The sequence below is a fragment of the Lates calcarifer genome, linkage group LG7_1 (genome assembly GCF_001640805.2).
Source record: "Lates calcarifer isolate ASB-BC8 linkage group LG7_1, TLL_Latcal_v3, whole genome shotgun sequence".
NCBI lineage: Eukaryota > Metazoa > Chordata > Actinopteri > Centropomidae > Lates > Lates calcarifer.
The window spans coordinates 7,923,741-7,941,156 of NC_066839.1; the positions used below are offsets into that span (position 1 = coordinate 7,923,741).

Genomic DNA, 17,416 nt, shown 5'->3' on the forward strand with positions numbered 1-17,416 from the left:
ACATTATCTGCTCTGCTGCCTCTATGCTTCAGAGTTAGATAAGCTTAGGCAATTAAAACTACTTGGGTTAAAGTAAGAAAAATATTGTGGTCATGGTTAGAAGAAACTTATCATGTTCACTGGAGACAGGATTTGTGCTTTGGTCTCGTTTCTCATATTCACATGCTTTGTTGACTCTACAATCCACCACAGCCTTGAAAAAAAGAGTGATGTGCTGGTTGACAGATAAATTTAGACTTTAGCAGGTGGGAATAAATGTCTGTGACCTTAGCCTTAGTTGTGTTAAATCAGATTAACAGTAATATGTGGCAGGTGAAGTCCAAAGCATGGAGGTTTATTGTGACCAAAAAGAGCACAATAGTTTCACACTGTGACTCGGTTTAAATCAATATTTACATGGTACATGGCACTTACTTGGTAGCTTGCTGCCATTGGTGTGTGAGTGAGTGAGTGGGTGAAAGAGTGGACAAGTGTAAAGCGCTTTGGATAAAAGTACTATGAAAATACAGTTGTGCCAAATTAAGATGTTTAAATGTTACTGGCAGTTAAATAATACTTGAGATCAGTCATTTTGACACTACATATATTAGCCTTTCAACTTGTATCCTTTGTACTTTATGTTCAATACTTGAAATTATGTCAGTTTTGTCAGCTTCTACATTATACCACTGTTGCTGTCAGCAGACTATACAATAGTAAGAATAATCTCTCTAATCAAACTTTCATTATATGCAGTGACAGTGAACAGGGAGCCTGTCCAGTCGGTACGAGAGAGAGAGAGAGAGAGAGAGAGAGAAAGTGGGGGATACGGGATGTATTCATCACAAGCAATCTGATGTTACGCCAGCGGAGACAGCACATTGGCAAAGCGTCTGTCTGGGTTCACTTTAACTCGGTTACCCCTGTGTGGGCTCCAAATCGGGCCTGGGAGCATGTGCTCTCATCCAGCACACAGCTGAGGCCCAAACACTAAAGCATCACAAGCTCGAAGACCAAAAGCGACCAGGGGTTAGATCAGAGAGCTGCGACTCGGCTGCCACGTGCCCTGAATTTAGTAAATCCCTCTCATCAACATGCGATACACCATGCGACATTCACACATACAGTACTGTCTGTTGAAGCGCTTCATTCTCGATCACAGCACTAATCTGTGCCTGTGTGTGTCCGGCCATCCTCGTCTAATGTTTTGCTTTCACTGAGAAAAAAAAAAATCCCTATCGGGGTCTATTTCCAAACGTACTCCTTAGGTTCCTTTTTAGGGGATATGAGAGGAAACCTTGGCAGGCTGCAGTTTTCCATGAGGTCAGTAAGCAAGGCATTCCTTGCAGAGTGTGAGATCTCTGGGAGGGTTGGCTAATTAAATAAATCACGTGATTTATGTACCTGATACACAGATGATATGGATTTGTTTTAGAAGTCACAACACAGCTGGACTAGGGCACAAGTGGGGTTCACAGGCACAGATACTGTACACAACAGGAGAACAGGAGTGGAGGGAGGAGGAGAGGGTAGAAGAGGACGTGAGGGATGAAATATTAAGGGATATAAAGCAAGAAGATGAAAGGTTGAGAAATAAAACTGAAGGGAAATGCAGATTTCGAATACATAACTCACTCTGCGCTGTTCTAAATTTACTAAAAAGGTCCATTTAAAAAGCCAAGACACATTTAAAGCTTTAAAACTTAATTTAGATAGTAGGAAGTCTTTAATTTGTAGTCATTGCTAATGTAGGAACTGCGAGTTGGGATTTCTTTCCAGGCTTTTAAGAGGTCAACTCAAATAACAGACGTATCTGTTTCAAGTGCTCCATTTGGGTTATCTGCTTTAAAAGTGTGCCTGTGTTGGCACGAAGAGAGAAAGAGTGGAGAGAAAGAGAGAACATGTTGTGTAATCTGATACTGGAATTTGAAATAGTTTCTTTTGGGAATGGATGATAATTCCCTGTGGTAAACAGCTGGCAGGAGTGCAAAACATACCCACCTATCACTGCCAAGAATGATAACACTTTAAATTAAAACAAACAGAGATATAGCTTCAGAATAATGACATGACTGCTCAGCCAATTTGTCTCATTATCTGACTGCTGTGTTCATAATGAGCCTAGAGCAGTAAAAAGTGATGGATACACTGTTGAAAGGTAGCTAAAAGAATGAAAATGGATTAACCAGTGAAATAGTTAAAGTAATGGAAATGTAAAATATAGCTAACAGATAAAAGTAAGTTAACTAAAAATGATTGAAAAAAATGGTTAAGTAGATACCTAAAAGTAATAAACAGTGAGTTAAAAATTATGTTAATGTAAATGGTTGAAATAGCTAGCTAAAATTATTTAATAATTAAGATACCTAATTTAAACTAATTGTTGAAATAGAAAAAAGTAGAAATGGTTAGTTAATGGAGAAATAGTTTACTAAAAGTAATGTGTCAAATGGTTGAAATAGCTAATGGCTAAACAGTTTAAAAATAGCTAAAAGTAATGTATAAACTGTTGAAATACTAAGTTTAAAGTAGTGGATAAATGGTCACAGCGTCTAGGTACTAATGTTGTAACAATATCCATTGTTAAACAGTTGGTAGGGTTAAATATCAGTTTAAAATAATTGAAAAATTTTCAAATTGGAGACACAAGGGGTGGTGAAAGGAGCTGATCCGATAGGGCCAAGAAAATGTTGGGAAGCACAGGCCTAGACTTTAGACTACAGCATTAGTCATGCCACTGCCCCTGCAGATGATGGTGGTAAGGATGACGAGGATCCTTTCCTGTGGAATATATAAAGAGCAGAGACACACTTACATCTAGGCTAGGAACTGGGCCAAGTGTGAATCAGTAGACGACTGCTAAAATTCACACACTATTAACTGCCTTTGATCCATTCATGCTCCAAAACAGTGTTTTGTTTTTGTCCCACGTGACAGTGAAGAGGCAGCTGATAACTGTACAATATAAACAACATTTTATGCTTGTTAAACCACTGTCACACTGGAGGAGGTCTCACTGGTCCAGCATAGGAAAAATTACATGTGAAAATAGTCCAGCTCTGTGTCATTAAAAAACAAAACACATGTGACAAGCCTGCTATAATTTTGACATGGTTATTTCACGCCTGCCTTGTGATTTCTGGTCATTTGGACTGCAGCCGGGTAATGTTTTATTCAGTTGAATGCTCCTTTTAAAAATAGCTGCTGCTTGTCTTGCTATCTCGTTCCTCTGACTGTTGCTTTTCCCTCACTCTCACATTTATTTATTTATTTATTTTTCCACCCTCTGTATTTTTCTCTGGCCCCTCAGTCTTTTATTCAGATCGATGTAATTGCTCTTTGCAGCTTGTGCAGCACAGTCACCTGCCTCCGTCACCTGATTCCACTGATATATTCGTATGCGTTCTGGCCCCCGTTCAGCTCATTCAGCTGCTCTCAGGGAGCAGATGCTGTCCTAAACTGACCACAGTCTGGCACATAACACACACAGATCAGTTTACACAGCAAAAAGGAAGACAATACGGAAAAACCCTGGTTAAAATTAGAGGACAGAAGAACACACAGAGGCACAACGGTAAACATCCATGCCTGGTAACATGAAGAGTTCTGACTGAAAAATGTAACCAGAAATTACATCCTGTACACACTGCAAGATATACTGTTGTTTTTATCCTAACTAGTTCTTACAAATCAGGACCATAACCAAATGTTTTTAAGAAATAAATGTTTGGAGAAGGCTTTAAATTACCCAACTGATAAGCAACAAGAAACTGGAGTACAATGCCAAAGATACTTGAGGAAATTTAGAGCGTCTCCATTACATAGTTTACCCATGTGGGAAAACTGCCAAGTTTCTTATCGACTGCAGAAGATCCAATTCAGCACACATCCTGGTCTCAATTCTTTGACAACCAAACTTCCATGTTAAAAATGTTTGTTTATGTTAAGTTGTATTTATGCACCAGCAGTTTTTCTGGAAGTTTGCTTAAACTTTGTTCTACATTTGGATGAAAACCTAGATATATTTTTGAGATTATAATGTGGTGGCTTGCTAGCTAAATTATTACGTACTGTAAATATTAGTACATTTGAGATGTATCTATAGTGGAATATGGTAAACAGTTCTGTGTTTTGTTTAGTTTTTTTTGTTTTTTTACAGAGATTGCGTTGCAACTTGTTGATAGTCGATCATCTAAGTTTAAGAAAATGTACTGTATATGTAATATTTTACAGACAATGTTTTGTAAAACCAATCAGATGTGAGTAAAGAAGTGGATCAACTCAAACAATTTAACTTTTGTTTTCACTTAGACTCAAGTCGAGTCAAATATTTTTATATAAATAGCTTATTTATTTGTACTGTGGCGGCCCATCTGACTATCCACCAGCTTTACAGAAAAATAATTTTAAAATGGGATTTGACTGAGATATATCCACACACAAGCCCATATGAGGAAATGTGTGGGTGCTCTACAACACACAGAACAGTCTCACACAGACCACTGTGTGTGTGGTCCTCTTACAATGGCTCTCTACTGGAGACACGAGTGCCCATCAATGTCCTGGCTGGGCTGCCTGACTGGGCTCGTTGCCACATTGTAAAACTATCATATGTCATGTTATGTGATGCATGAGACTAATGCTGGCACCTGACTTAATGACCAGAGGCAATTAAATTAAGTAATGGATCTAATTAAGGTGTTATATGAACCCCTTTCTGCATGGCCTGGTGCTCCTCATCTTCATTTGCAGTGACAAATAAGTTTATTGTTTATTTTCTTATTGTTTTTCTTGTGTGAAACTGACAAAGCAATCTTAGCAAAATGTCAGAAACACAAAAGCTATTTGGCTTAATGCTGTTTCAAAAGAGTGCCTTGACTGGCATTCAAAGCATGCACTAGATGCCTTCATTTAAATGGCTGGAAAAGCTGCGTAGCTAAACATTACAAATCAAGAGACAGAAGGGGCTTTGATGGCAACAAATAGTTTTTGTTTTTATATGAGGTTTTTGTAAGGTCAAACTTTCAGTCTCCATAACATGCAGAGATCCCTGTTGAATTGACCTTGAAGCTCTTGCTGCTGCTGCTTTTTCATGACACGCAAAGTTGCGCAGTACATGCGGTCAAAATTCCTAATCAAATCATACAGTGCTGTAACTTTGTCCAAACTACTACTGAATGACCAGCCAGTTTTATCTGTGTGTCAGGTCTCCTTGTCACCTTGGTGAGGTAACCACTGCCCCGGGCTGCCCATATGGCAGGAGCAGACAGACTGGGAGCAGAGCATCAGTTCCACCTCCACTCAATCTGCAGGTTCACCTTCCCAGACCTGGGTCACACAGTATCTGCAAATCCATCCTCAGCGTTTGTTTTAACCTACTTGGAGAACTGGATGGATGAGGGTTATGATTTTATTATATTTTTCTTTGCATTGCCTTATGTACCAAGTCGGTCATTTAATACAAAAAGGATTATTTATTATAACAAATCTTGTACATACTGCGGTGTCAGGAACACATGTAATTAGCTCCTTTTGTTTTAAAACATGTCCTCACTTTGTTATTTAGTGATATTTCTTATGCGGCAAACTCAGACATTCTGGGACCTACCGAGACTAAAACCACTATAATAAGGACACGCAAATGTCACCTCGCTCAAGTTTATGTTCCAGCCTGAGATTCATTAGGAGCAGAAATAGCCAGACTGTCCCACTGATTCACTAGGTCATGACACAGGAAGATTGTGTCTCATATTAATTAAACAAAACAAAATAGTATTCTGAAACTCAACTTGTGGCAGCCTCAACAGTTGTTTGGAGTTGCGGTTGTGATAAAGCTTGGACACAGACTTGTTTATGTTACACAAATCCTACACTAGGTCATTTTTCTCTGTTTCCTGTCTACCGGCCTATGACTCAAAATGTCCCCAAAATCACCAAATGGCAGAAACGTCACTGGCCATTATTTTTTATGTTGCAATGATAGCTAGTAGGTTTACTGGCAAGCTAGTGTAAATGTCTTCTTAGTGATGTCTTCTTGTTCCAGCACCAAAGAAGGACTTCAAAAGCACTCTGTTTTGTATGTGAACAACTTCAAGAGTAGGAGGTACTACCTCATTAGTGTAGTAAAAACAAATACATTGGATTACTCAGAGGCTTTATCAATTTTATTTGACCAAAATTGGACAAAGGAAAAAAAATATCCCGTAACTCTGTGACAGTTTATCACAGCAGGAAGCCCTGTTCTTGTATTTGTGTCCACTAAGCAATCTGCAGTTTACAGGAAAAGACAGAGTGCTAAGCAGTCGACTTTCCATACCCAAGAGGTATGCACTATATTACCCATAATCACAAGTAATAATGTATTTCCTTTTATGCAATGCTTGTGTTAACTCCAACCCTATCTCCAGACAACATTGATATTGCACAATTCTGCCAGAATCCCAGATTACACTGCACCACAGTGTTTTTGTTGTTGATGTTTTGTGTGTATTTTTAAAATTCTTGTTTCTACAATATCTGGCCATGACTGAATGGGTGGTTTGTTAAAGGTAATCAACTACACCAAGGTAAGGGAAATGTTGTGGGTTATGGTTAATAAGAGGGCAAACGTTAACTGCAGGTCTGTGGTGGAACATGAACTTCAGTCTCCTACCTGACACTGGAAAGCACAACTTGTCGATCCAGCAAACCAACCTCCACACACCTTGGGTCAGGTTACACCACAAAAGAGCTAGTTTATAGCATGTGTATCCATGGTGTATCACTGCTGTTTACTTCTCTGATAAGCCTTCAGACATGTGCATTGTTTGCTCAAAACCACCTTCCAGGATTGTATTTCATGATCTCACTGGTACCTGCAGCAACACAAACACAACAGTTCGACCTGCAGCATTTTTAAACGTAGGGTTGCATGATTGAATTTGACCCAAATCCTGAGGTTCAGAATCATCTGATGTGCAGATAATTTCTAGGGATCTTGAGCTGTTTTTTTTCTAAAAGGTTTTCTCCATTGGGGTAGAGATAACCATCTCACTACTTGGCCATTATAATAGTCAATACACTGTCATTTTGGTACCACCAGCACAGTTGGAATGCTTGAAACGCATCTCTGACCAATCAGATTGGTCCTGAGCCCATTTGTGTCAATTGCCATTAATAGTAACTACCCTGGACCTGTTTTCCACCACCACATGTCAGCATGTAGATCAGGAGCAGACACATCACCTCTGACAGCAGTGATATTAGGATTATTCCAGAGAAAATAGGTTAGCAGCCTGTTGTTTTAGCCCAAGGTTGTCACAGGGCACTTTTTTTTTGGTCTGTGTGTGTGTGTGTGTGTGTGTGTGTGTGTGGATATTAAATGTGTACTCATAAGCTCGCGCTCAGATCGCAAGCCCTCAGGGGTAAACACAACTCACCTATCACTATTATTGTTATTATCATTACGCCCCAGTGTGTGACAGTCCACTTCATCCAGGTTGGCTTGTTGAGAGATTAAACAGATGCTGGAAACAAATTGGAAAACAAATTCCCCTGGGAGACAGTATATAAGCCAGGCGCTGTCGGACCGAATCATTCCAGCGCTCGCAGCCAGTTGGAGTAGCGTAAAGCTAATACAACACACCCTGGTTACCAAGGCGTTCAACGGTATCCCACTCTCTGGAGTCAGGAGAAGAGGTTGGAGCTGTCAGGAGCCAGTGAGTTGTGAGAAAATCACTTCAGGTTGTTATGATAAGGACGGCAATGAAAGCTCTACATTTTTTTTTCTGCAAAGCATAAACATCCAGTATTAGCTTCTCACCTCTCACCTCAATGTTTAGACTCTTTCCACACTGCTGAGGAGTCTACCATGCTTGATGTTGAATGTTTTTTTTTTTTTTTTGGCACATGCATGTACTGAGGCAGAAAAGCTAAGGCTACTGAAGCTCCACCATCTCCAGGCACTGGGGAGACAGCTCAGTGCTTTGGGCACATAATCAACACTCAGCCGGCTGGTATAACACAACCCTCCTCCCGTCTGAGAGAAATGTGTGCGAGAGCTGCGTTTCATGACATTGTGTGGTCCTCCGGGAGAATTTCTCTGGTGTGGTCGTGTGACTAGCTGTGTATCAGCTTTTTATAGCAACAGAGACTAGTTGTAAATTTTGGGGTTTGGGCACTGCAATGCACCGGACACAGAGCTTCAACTGACACTGATTACATTTCTCCTTTACAGCAGCTGACTTAGTGAAATACGTTAATTAATAGTTTAGGATAAGTATATTTTGGGTGATAGATTTTCAGATATCAGTTCTCTAGCATTTGCTATAACTAATGTTGGAGCTGTGTTCTGCTTTGGAATTATGCACAGAACATCGCACTACTATGGCTCTGTACAGTTAGCTCTGATGTTTATCGAAGGGGGTAAAGAGAGACACAGAGAGACACACACAGACACACACCACATGCATACCAACTTACATATAATGAGCGTCTCTGTGCAAATATTCCCATCAGCATTCAGGCATTTCTCCAAAAAATAAATGCAGACAATTTGCAGCTCAGTGTGGGCCACAATATTGTGTCTCTTAAGTATCATTGAGGAAAATGTCTAGATGCTTTTGTGTTGGTGCCTTCTCCCACGTTTCTGCATAATTTGCTGAACACAATGCAAGTCCTTTCAGGCAGTTCATATGAAATGGCTTGTATGGATTTTTGAGATTAACGCTCCTGCAGCCTATGAAGTGCAGCAGATAACCACTGCATCATAATTCCTGGGAGGCTAAATCTCTGAGCGGACATATTGAACGTCATAAGCGTGAGTTGGATTGATAACCTGGTGGCTCCTCCAGATTTCAGTGATACAAAATAGCCCAATGAGAGCCTCAAACCAGCTCAACTGTCCTAAAAGTAGCCTTTTTTTTTTTTTTTTTTTAACTTTTTTACTTTTTACTTTTTAAGTCTGCAGTGGACTATGATGACATTTTGTTGAGTGCCAAATACATGCCATTTGGAAGCAAATATGTTGCCCGCTGTTACACCTCAGAAACATCACAGAGTAACACATGTATGAGTAATGGCCATTATTGTGTTTTCCTGCAGAACTAAGAATCAAAACCCTTGTTAATCAGTGTGGTAGAATACAAGGGCAAGAAAATGAACACTTCTTTGGGGTATCTGTGTGCGTTTTTGGCCAACCCAAAACTATGTTTACAGTAACGTTAAATTATCTCCACCACTTCAGGTATACCAGGTATAACAAATTAGAATTCTTTGTTAGCAGCCTTGAACAAACACCTATCGACATGATAGGCGAGTCCATGAGTCAAGAATACAGCTAAACAACTGAAAGAATAACGTTACAATAGAGCATTTGTGAGTTTTATGGACATGGATAAAACCAAGTTAAGATAACACCCACACTGCCTTGCTTTTCATTTTCTTTTGAGCCGTAGTTTTTTCTGTGCTTAGAAATAGTTGGATGCCAGTTTGTCCTTGAATACCAGTAAAGCAAAACCAAGGAACATTCTTCATTTCACCCTTCATCAAGACTGATTGCACTGAGGTTTCAGAAGCTAGAGGAACAGAAGCTAGCCTGGACATGACGTCATGACTATTACAAGCTGCTCAAAACCATTTCAACCAGCCTAATCAAAAAAGAAGAAAAAAAAACCCTGCACACACATGCTGCCTATTGGAACGCTTTCTATAATAATCCTGAACTTTCCTTGCAAAGCCTTTCTTTCTATGGCATACTCCATTTTCAAAACCAAAGAATACCGCAATAGCCACGGCCTTGTTCCTGGATTTGCATCCTTGTCTGTCTGCACCCTGAACAACTCTCCAATACCTTTCCTTTTCAGGTCACGAGAGAAGAAACACAGTGACACAGCCTTAGACAGTCCCGTGACAGTTTTACAACCAGTCAGTCTGCTCTGCACAGAGAGTCACATTACATATCTAATTTTCCTTTGTGTCTCGGTCACTTGGTTCTATCTACACAAACAGAGACCAAGAAAATATTCATTCAAAGAATTCATTGCAGCATTCAATAGTTTTCAAAATCATAGTAGAGGTGCGGTAATATTCTGGCAATGCTGAATATTAATTTATACTTGAAAATTAAAAGACCAAAACCAACAATTAATGTATCCAACTAACAAGTACTATCTTACTCAGCCTGATATTTTTACATCCTTAGTGCTAGAGAGCTCTATTGTCCAAGACACATCATTGCTGTGGGTGACATGTCCCTTTGTTATGATGAACATAGGTACTGGCATTTATTTTAAATCAATTCTATGTACGCTGTCCTGTTGCTATAAATACCCAGTAGAGCATCAGATGTGTATAAATCCACCACTTAAAATAGTCCCCAACGGTTGTATTAACTCCACTTTGAGCAACGTGACTACAGACTACAAACTATAGTAAATTACAGATAAATAAGAATAAATTAATTAATAGAAATTATGCTGTATATTTGTGACTGAAGATTGATATCTTCAGTAGGATCCAGTGAGCTTGAGTACCACAGACAGAGCAAGGAAATCTTGGTCTTTGGAAATATAGACTGATGCCAGACTCATCCTCTAAAAGCATAATTCCACAAATTCTGTTTCCAATAAACTGAGACAGTACACTGCATTTCCTTTACACATTTAGAGCGTTGATGGAGTTGTAACACATACTTAGTGTCTGGAGCGCTGGGACACATCTCGGTTAATCTCAAATTTCCACTGGAAGGATTACTACATTAATCGAGCGGCTGTGTCCAGCCTTCGCTAAAAGCTCTGGGGTTGTGAAAGAGGCACATAATTCAATACACCAGGACATGGGATTACAGGCATTCTTCCCATTCAGAGAAAAAATAGAGTAAAGAGTTCACATTTCTGATCAAATAAACCTCACAGGAGTCAGTTCGCCACAGTATAGCAGAGATGTTGCACATCATGTAGTGTATATTTATACTCTGGAACAGAATGAGTAGGAAACTTCAAGTGAAAGGATTCAGATCTCACTACTGTGTACTATTTTTTTTGGTTAAACTCCAGTCAGCCCCCGCCGGATTATGAAGTCTAATAAATACACAGTCATGTTTTGTTTAGTGAGTCAGGCAAGCACTCAACTTTCCATTGAGGCAGTGGAGCATAAAGCAGACGTACAATAGGTAAACATTCGCTGGCCATGTGAACGGAGCAGCAGCAGCAATGAGAGTCACTTCTGTCAACTTTCTCAGACGTTGCTCCTTCGGATCCAGAACACCAACGAGCCCTCTCGGCCAATAATAGCCACCGATGTTTCAAAGTTTCTCCTGGATTCAGTTTTGTACCTACAGCTCAGTGTATGAGCTTTTTGCTTCTGTGCCACTGATGCTAAAACATAAGCATTATCGCACAGTAAGGTGTTTTTTAATTAAAGCGACTGAATGTTGCAAGTGCTGCAAATGACAAATGCAAAAGGGTCTGTTTGCTTTGTTTCTAATTATTTATACAACTGTTGAGTTATGATGATGTCAGTGTGTTTTGCTTCCCCTAGTGGCTCTGTAACATTTACTCTATCCAATAACTTTAACACAGTAATTATGATTACAAAACAAAGAGCCTATTATAATTTGCTTTAGTGGAGTGCTGTTGTGTTCATTAAAGTTTGTTGCTCATTCAGGTCCACTTAGTAAACTCAGAGACTTTAGTGAATTAACAAAGTTTCTTTTAAAAAGAGCAGAGGAGCTCAGTCTCATAGGTTCACTTTTGCCTTTTAAAGCTGCATTTTCTTTATAATTATGCTCTATATAACACTGTGACAGCAGATAAGAGCTTCTCCTCTAATTGAAACCTCATGGTTTATCTCCCTTTGTAAGCAAATAAGTAAGACCTCCTTTCAAAAGCAGATTTACAAGTTGCTTCTCAGGCATACATAAAATACAGTGCCACAGGAGTTTCAGGAAATGTTCAGCCAGCTTAAACCAGCGAGGTTTTAAAAGTTCTTTTGTCCAAATAATGGCTGATTTAAACATAAAGAACTAAGCCAAGTTTCTGGCATTTTACCTTGTTTGCAAGCTTTATCAATACATGATAAGAGGAGGGACATCAGCTTTATCTTTGTGCTAGTTAATGTCACTTGTTGCATAAGCAAACCCCTTCACCAGCTACAGCAGAATCTTATAATCACAGGTAATTAGCACTGATCACAGTATGATAGACTCCCTCCCCTGCCTCAGCCAGTGTCTTATTCAGCTGCAGACTTACTGTAGAACTGCCTGTGTTTTAAGTTTGTGATCTTAATGATACAGAGCTGGGCAAATCAAAGAGAGCTTAGCCATCTCTTCTGCTCTTTAAGTTTTCAGTAGCAGCCCTGTGGCGGGTTTCTGACTCAGAGACGCTGAGTCGTCCAACGCTCTCTCTTAATTAACATTGTGTTAACATGAATATATATATATATTATGTCATACACAGTGTGTCCCACAGGACCTTTAGGACCTTAAGAACCATCTTAAGTTTGTTGTGAAATTTACAGAATCTTTCTGTGTCACATTACATCTGAACGTGTCCCAGTGAATTCTGGGACATGAGTGAGGAGGGCAGTACATTGACACTGCGTTATGCAAGGTAATTTATTCTGTTTCGGGGCCCTTTTATGCAAACACCAGGAAGAATTACAGTTACCTTATCCCCCAAATCACTTAAAACACAGTGGCAGCTCCTCAGCTGGGCTGGGCCGGGATCAGTTCACCCCCAATTCAATTAAACTGTAAACTGAAACTGCTCTTGTTGATTATAAACCATTTGCTCCCAATTGATTCACTCTTGATAGACTCTGCAAAGGCTCTTGGGTTTTTTGAGCATTTTCTAAACTGGGTTTTGAGAAGTGTCGCTGTATGAGCAATGCTGATATTAAAAACAAGAGCTACAGAGAAATAAATGAATAAACAAAATCAAAAGCCTTTCTTAGCTACAGCAGTTCAAATGACAAGAAAAGTGGAAAAGCAGGACACCATGACAGAAAATATCAACAGTCTTACATTCTTTTTGAGAAATCTCCTCATGCAGTTTAATGTGCTTATTTCTGATGAAAGAAAATATATATTTATATGCTCTTAATTTGCAACAGAAAATACTATTTGGAAGAAACATAACAGTGCACAGATTAATTCTTCCACCAACATGATGAGGAAACGTTCATTGACTGCATTTCAATGAGCATTTCATTCGTTTTCTTCATTAAATATCCACTCTTTCAATACAATATCAACTTCTGACTGAAGCATGAAACATTTTTTTATGGTTATTCATGCATTGACAGCACTTGGTTACTTTTTGAGGCAAGGCTGTGGTTTCAGTTAAATATTAATAAAGCAAATACATCCTGTGTCATAGTTCAGTTCACTTTTGATTTTTTCAGCATTTAACCAAGACCACGATCTTTCCCTAACTTTAACCAGGTGTTTTTGTTGTCTGAATCTAACCATATGTTGGATATATTGTGATATGTACTGTAAACTTCTTCCTACAGTAGGAAAAATGTTGCCTGTGAACATAATTAGGCAGCAGTTATATAATTTCTAGGAGACTGGGCTGCACTGATAGCCACACATTCTTAATGTAGCTGTGTATTTATTTGTGTTGTCACATTTTTTTTTTTTTTCATCTTCTCAGTGCCGACACTCTCCCAGCTCTCCTCTGAGGAGTGCTGAAGTATCCATCTCCCTCTCTCTGATGATGATAGGTGCCCATGTGGAATAGCTGGTGAGATTTATGTTCTTTGTGCACTCAACCACTTACTGCGCTAACCTCTTAAGCTGACTGAATAATAATGATGATACTAATGTAAGTAATTACCATTAATAATTCAGGATGTGCCCTCTAATTATCGCAACCGTTGGAAATGGATTCATGTCTGGTGCCAAATCAAAGTCTGTGTCAGCCACGAAAATAGAAAAATGATCAGATATTTTATTCATTGTCATTCCACACACAGTAACATTAGATTCACTGGCCCGGAGATCATTTGCTGAGCATGTCTGCTCTTTTTCAGCGACAGCCTGCTTCACATAAAAACACTAATGTGCTTCCACACTTGGTAGCTTCCCAGTACATCAACAACTGATGTACTGGTGGTGACAGAGTAACTAAACCAGAGCTGGAAGGACTGGAAGCCACTTTTAACGTGATGGAGGAGTGTTGCAAACCAATGAGCAGATTTTGTGCACCAGTCCAAGGCTTTCGCCCTGACTGGATCGCATATCTTGGGATTACAGCGACTCATACAGATGCATTTGTATTAATTACTTCTCTGTACAATAGATTGCAGATTCATAGACTACAGACGATGAGCTCCTCTATCGAAACACTGAGCTCACGTCTGCTGAATCAACAAGAGGCAAATGGCCAAATGATCTTTGAGCAAAAACTATTTAACAAGAGGTGATTCACAATAATAAAAATCCAAGCAAAGCATGTGATTATGAAGGAATGTTTTTCTAACTACAACCATATGGTGACTTTAAAGGGTCCTATTCAAAATAAAAGGTTTGTCTAAGAACCTAAGGGGAAGGTTAATGACTTCAGAGATTAGATATTAGACAAAAGGTCAAAAGTCAAAATGCATTTTTTGCAAGATTGATTTACTTCACCTAGATAACAAATGAAAGATATTTTCTCTTTCTTCATTCTCGTTTACATTATATTCTGCAGATAATTTTGCTTTTGTTTGTCCAAGTTTTGAGATATGTGTCTCTGCTATGTGATATCATGGTATGGCATATAAATAACGTGTGACTTTCAAATGACACATTTCAGGTGTCATTTAATGCTGTTAAGACCCATAGACTTCCATTGTGAAGAGATGGTTTTTTACCGACAACACAGCCAGCTGAAACATTACAGTGAGATGTTTAGCCAGTTATGGTGATGAAGGGGTTAGTGTTTGAGTTACGGGTTAGGGTTTCCGCACAATATAAGTCAGTAGAAAGTAAATAGCATGAAATGGCACAGGAGAAGCAAGAAGAGGCTTCAGAGCTGAAGAAGCCTCTGGGATGAGAGGTGGTCATTGGTCAAATCAAATCCCTCTGCATGGCTCAATATCAACAGGAATAAGCGACAAAAGAAGGTTTTGTGTGTGTGTGCATTTGTAATTTGGGTGAGCTAATCCTTTAATTTAGTTTGTGTAAACACTGTGATATCATATTGCATGGTGCACAAAGACTACTGTACTCAATGTCAAAATGCGCTAAAAAACACAAGCCATCTGCTCACGAGGAGCAACACAACTGCTTCACATGTCCTAGACTCACATGTTCCCACCTTATCGGACATCACACAGAGCATCAGATAACACACAGAGGATATGAGGCATGCCTTATTTGTAAGACGGTCTTTTCATGTCATCTATTTAACTTCAATATGGTACGGATGACCTTGAACTGCAGCGTGGACAGTGAGTGCTGCAGTCGCACGCTGGCATGACACTGACAAGATGTTCACCCCTGGAGGTGGGTGAGGGCAGAAAGGGGGGTGACTGCGTTTGCATCCACTAGGAGAGCTCCCTAAGCCCCCTAGACTTTTATCAAACCCGGTTCCCAACCGTGCAAAGGACCCCCGCCCCCCAGTATCCCTCCATCTTGAGAACGCTGTCCTCCTGAAAGCTAATTTTTTCTCCTCTTGTGGTCGCTTCAATCTTTCCCACCAAGCAGTTGGTGAGTAAATGGACACCCTGCCCTCCGACTCCCCTTTCCTCTGTGGAAAGTGATGACTGATTACTGATTGCGACGACTTCTCCCTTCTTCTCTTATGTTAAATTATTAGTAGAGCATGCTGGGGCCAGATCTTGTCATGTGTTTGCTATTTTCCACTGGTGGTTGCGCAGGGTGAAATGTGAATTGAAGTGTATATTTATTCATAGCTTTTCAGGTCATTATTTGGTTTCACAGACTCGACAGCCTATGTGTAATATACAGTATGAATTTTAAAATAGCCATGTTAACATTGACTCAATCCCTTTTCTACTCATGTTACATACTCAGAAAGAACGCTGTTTTCACATCAACTCCTGCACTCTGGTCCTCAGGGGTGTCCTGTGGTGGATCTGAATGTCCTGAGGCCCCATTTTTTAAATGACTTTAATTATAATTTCAAAGAGTATGACAGGAAATAAGAGGTTCATGACTATTTATATAGTTCAGTTGGTGACAGAAATAGTTCTAGCCTCTCTTTTATATCATAAAATCTTAAATAAATCACACCATTAGTGCAGATTTGGCTACGTGTTAACACTTAATAAACTAGATGTTTTGCTCTGTTGTTGTGGTCCAGTATGTGGATGATACTGCAAGTCATGGCAGCCTGATATTGAGTATACAGTACAGTATCTACAGTGTTAATGTTGTGTGCCATGAGGCCATTGGAACAGCAAGGGTCTGGTGTTGTCATTAATACTTAATGGCAGACTGAAACGCCAATCACTGTGTTTGTAGCAGCCTTGGGACTCACAATTACAGAATGCGGTTCCAAACACCCAGGGTTGGGTTAGTGTGCAATTAGTCGCCTGCATCTGATAGGGTTTCAAGTCACAGGTCACTACTGACAACTGCCCAGTCACTAAATACAGGAGGAAGACTCAGACAGGAGATGGTGATAAAAATTGCTTCTAAAGAAATGGAAAGAAGACATTGAAGAAACACATGTAAATTCTCTGAGTAGGAATGACACAATCTCCCTCTTACAAATGAAAAGCTACATGTGTAAACAAGAAAATGTACTGTTTCTCAATTCAATACTGCTAATGTTAGCTAGATCCTCTTACATTGGTTTAGCATGTCACAGATACATGATGAATTTAAAGCAACAGATTTAAGAAATCAATACCCAACCGGTCGAGGCAGATGGCTGCCCACCCTGAGTCTGGTTCTGCTCAAGGTTTCTGGGAACTGTTGGGTCTCTCTCTGTAAATACCTATTTAAAAGAGAATGGTCTAGACCAGCTCTATATGAAAAGTGCCTTGAGATGACTTGTTGTGATTTGGCACTATATAAATAAAACTGAATTGAATTGAATACGCCATTGTGCCGTAAACACCACTTAAATGGCTGTTTAGACAAAAATTTACACAGTGTTGATTTGAAAATTAAAAAGAAAAAAGGGGGGGGGGGGACCTTAAAAGTTACTTATTTTAAGACAAAGGTAAACAATGCATCTTTCTCTCTGTCAGACTACATTAAACTTGGGAGTTGTAGCTGCAGGCAGAGTGTTATGCAAAGAGCTGAGTGAAGCTGAGTTACTAAACCAAACAGGCTGATTCTGAAGGCTGTGTAATAAAATGAGTAAAGAGCTGGGGGCCATGCGGTGCTGTGGGGTCTTTTCAGAGCAGGAATAATGAGTAAGAGCACAAGAGAAGAGGCAAATGACTGTCTCATAACTTGACTTTCCTGGAGCATCTTCTCTAATGACACCCTTTGGTTATG

The 17,416-nt window shown here is 39.6% G+C and overlaps 1 protein-coding gene across 1 annotated transcript in view; it reads right to left on the reverse strand.

The window, feature by feature from the left end:
• The window catches only part of kcnk3a (potassium channel, subfamily K, member 3a), a 29,227-nt gene that overhangs the window by 10,500 nt on the left and 1,311 nt on the right, over positions 1 to 17,416 (reverse strand).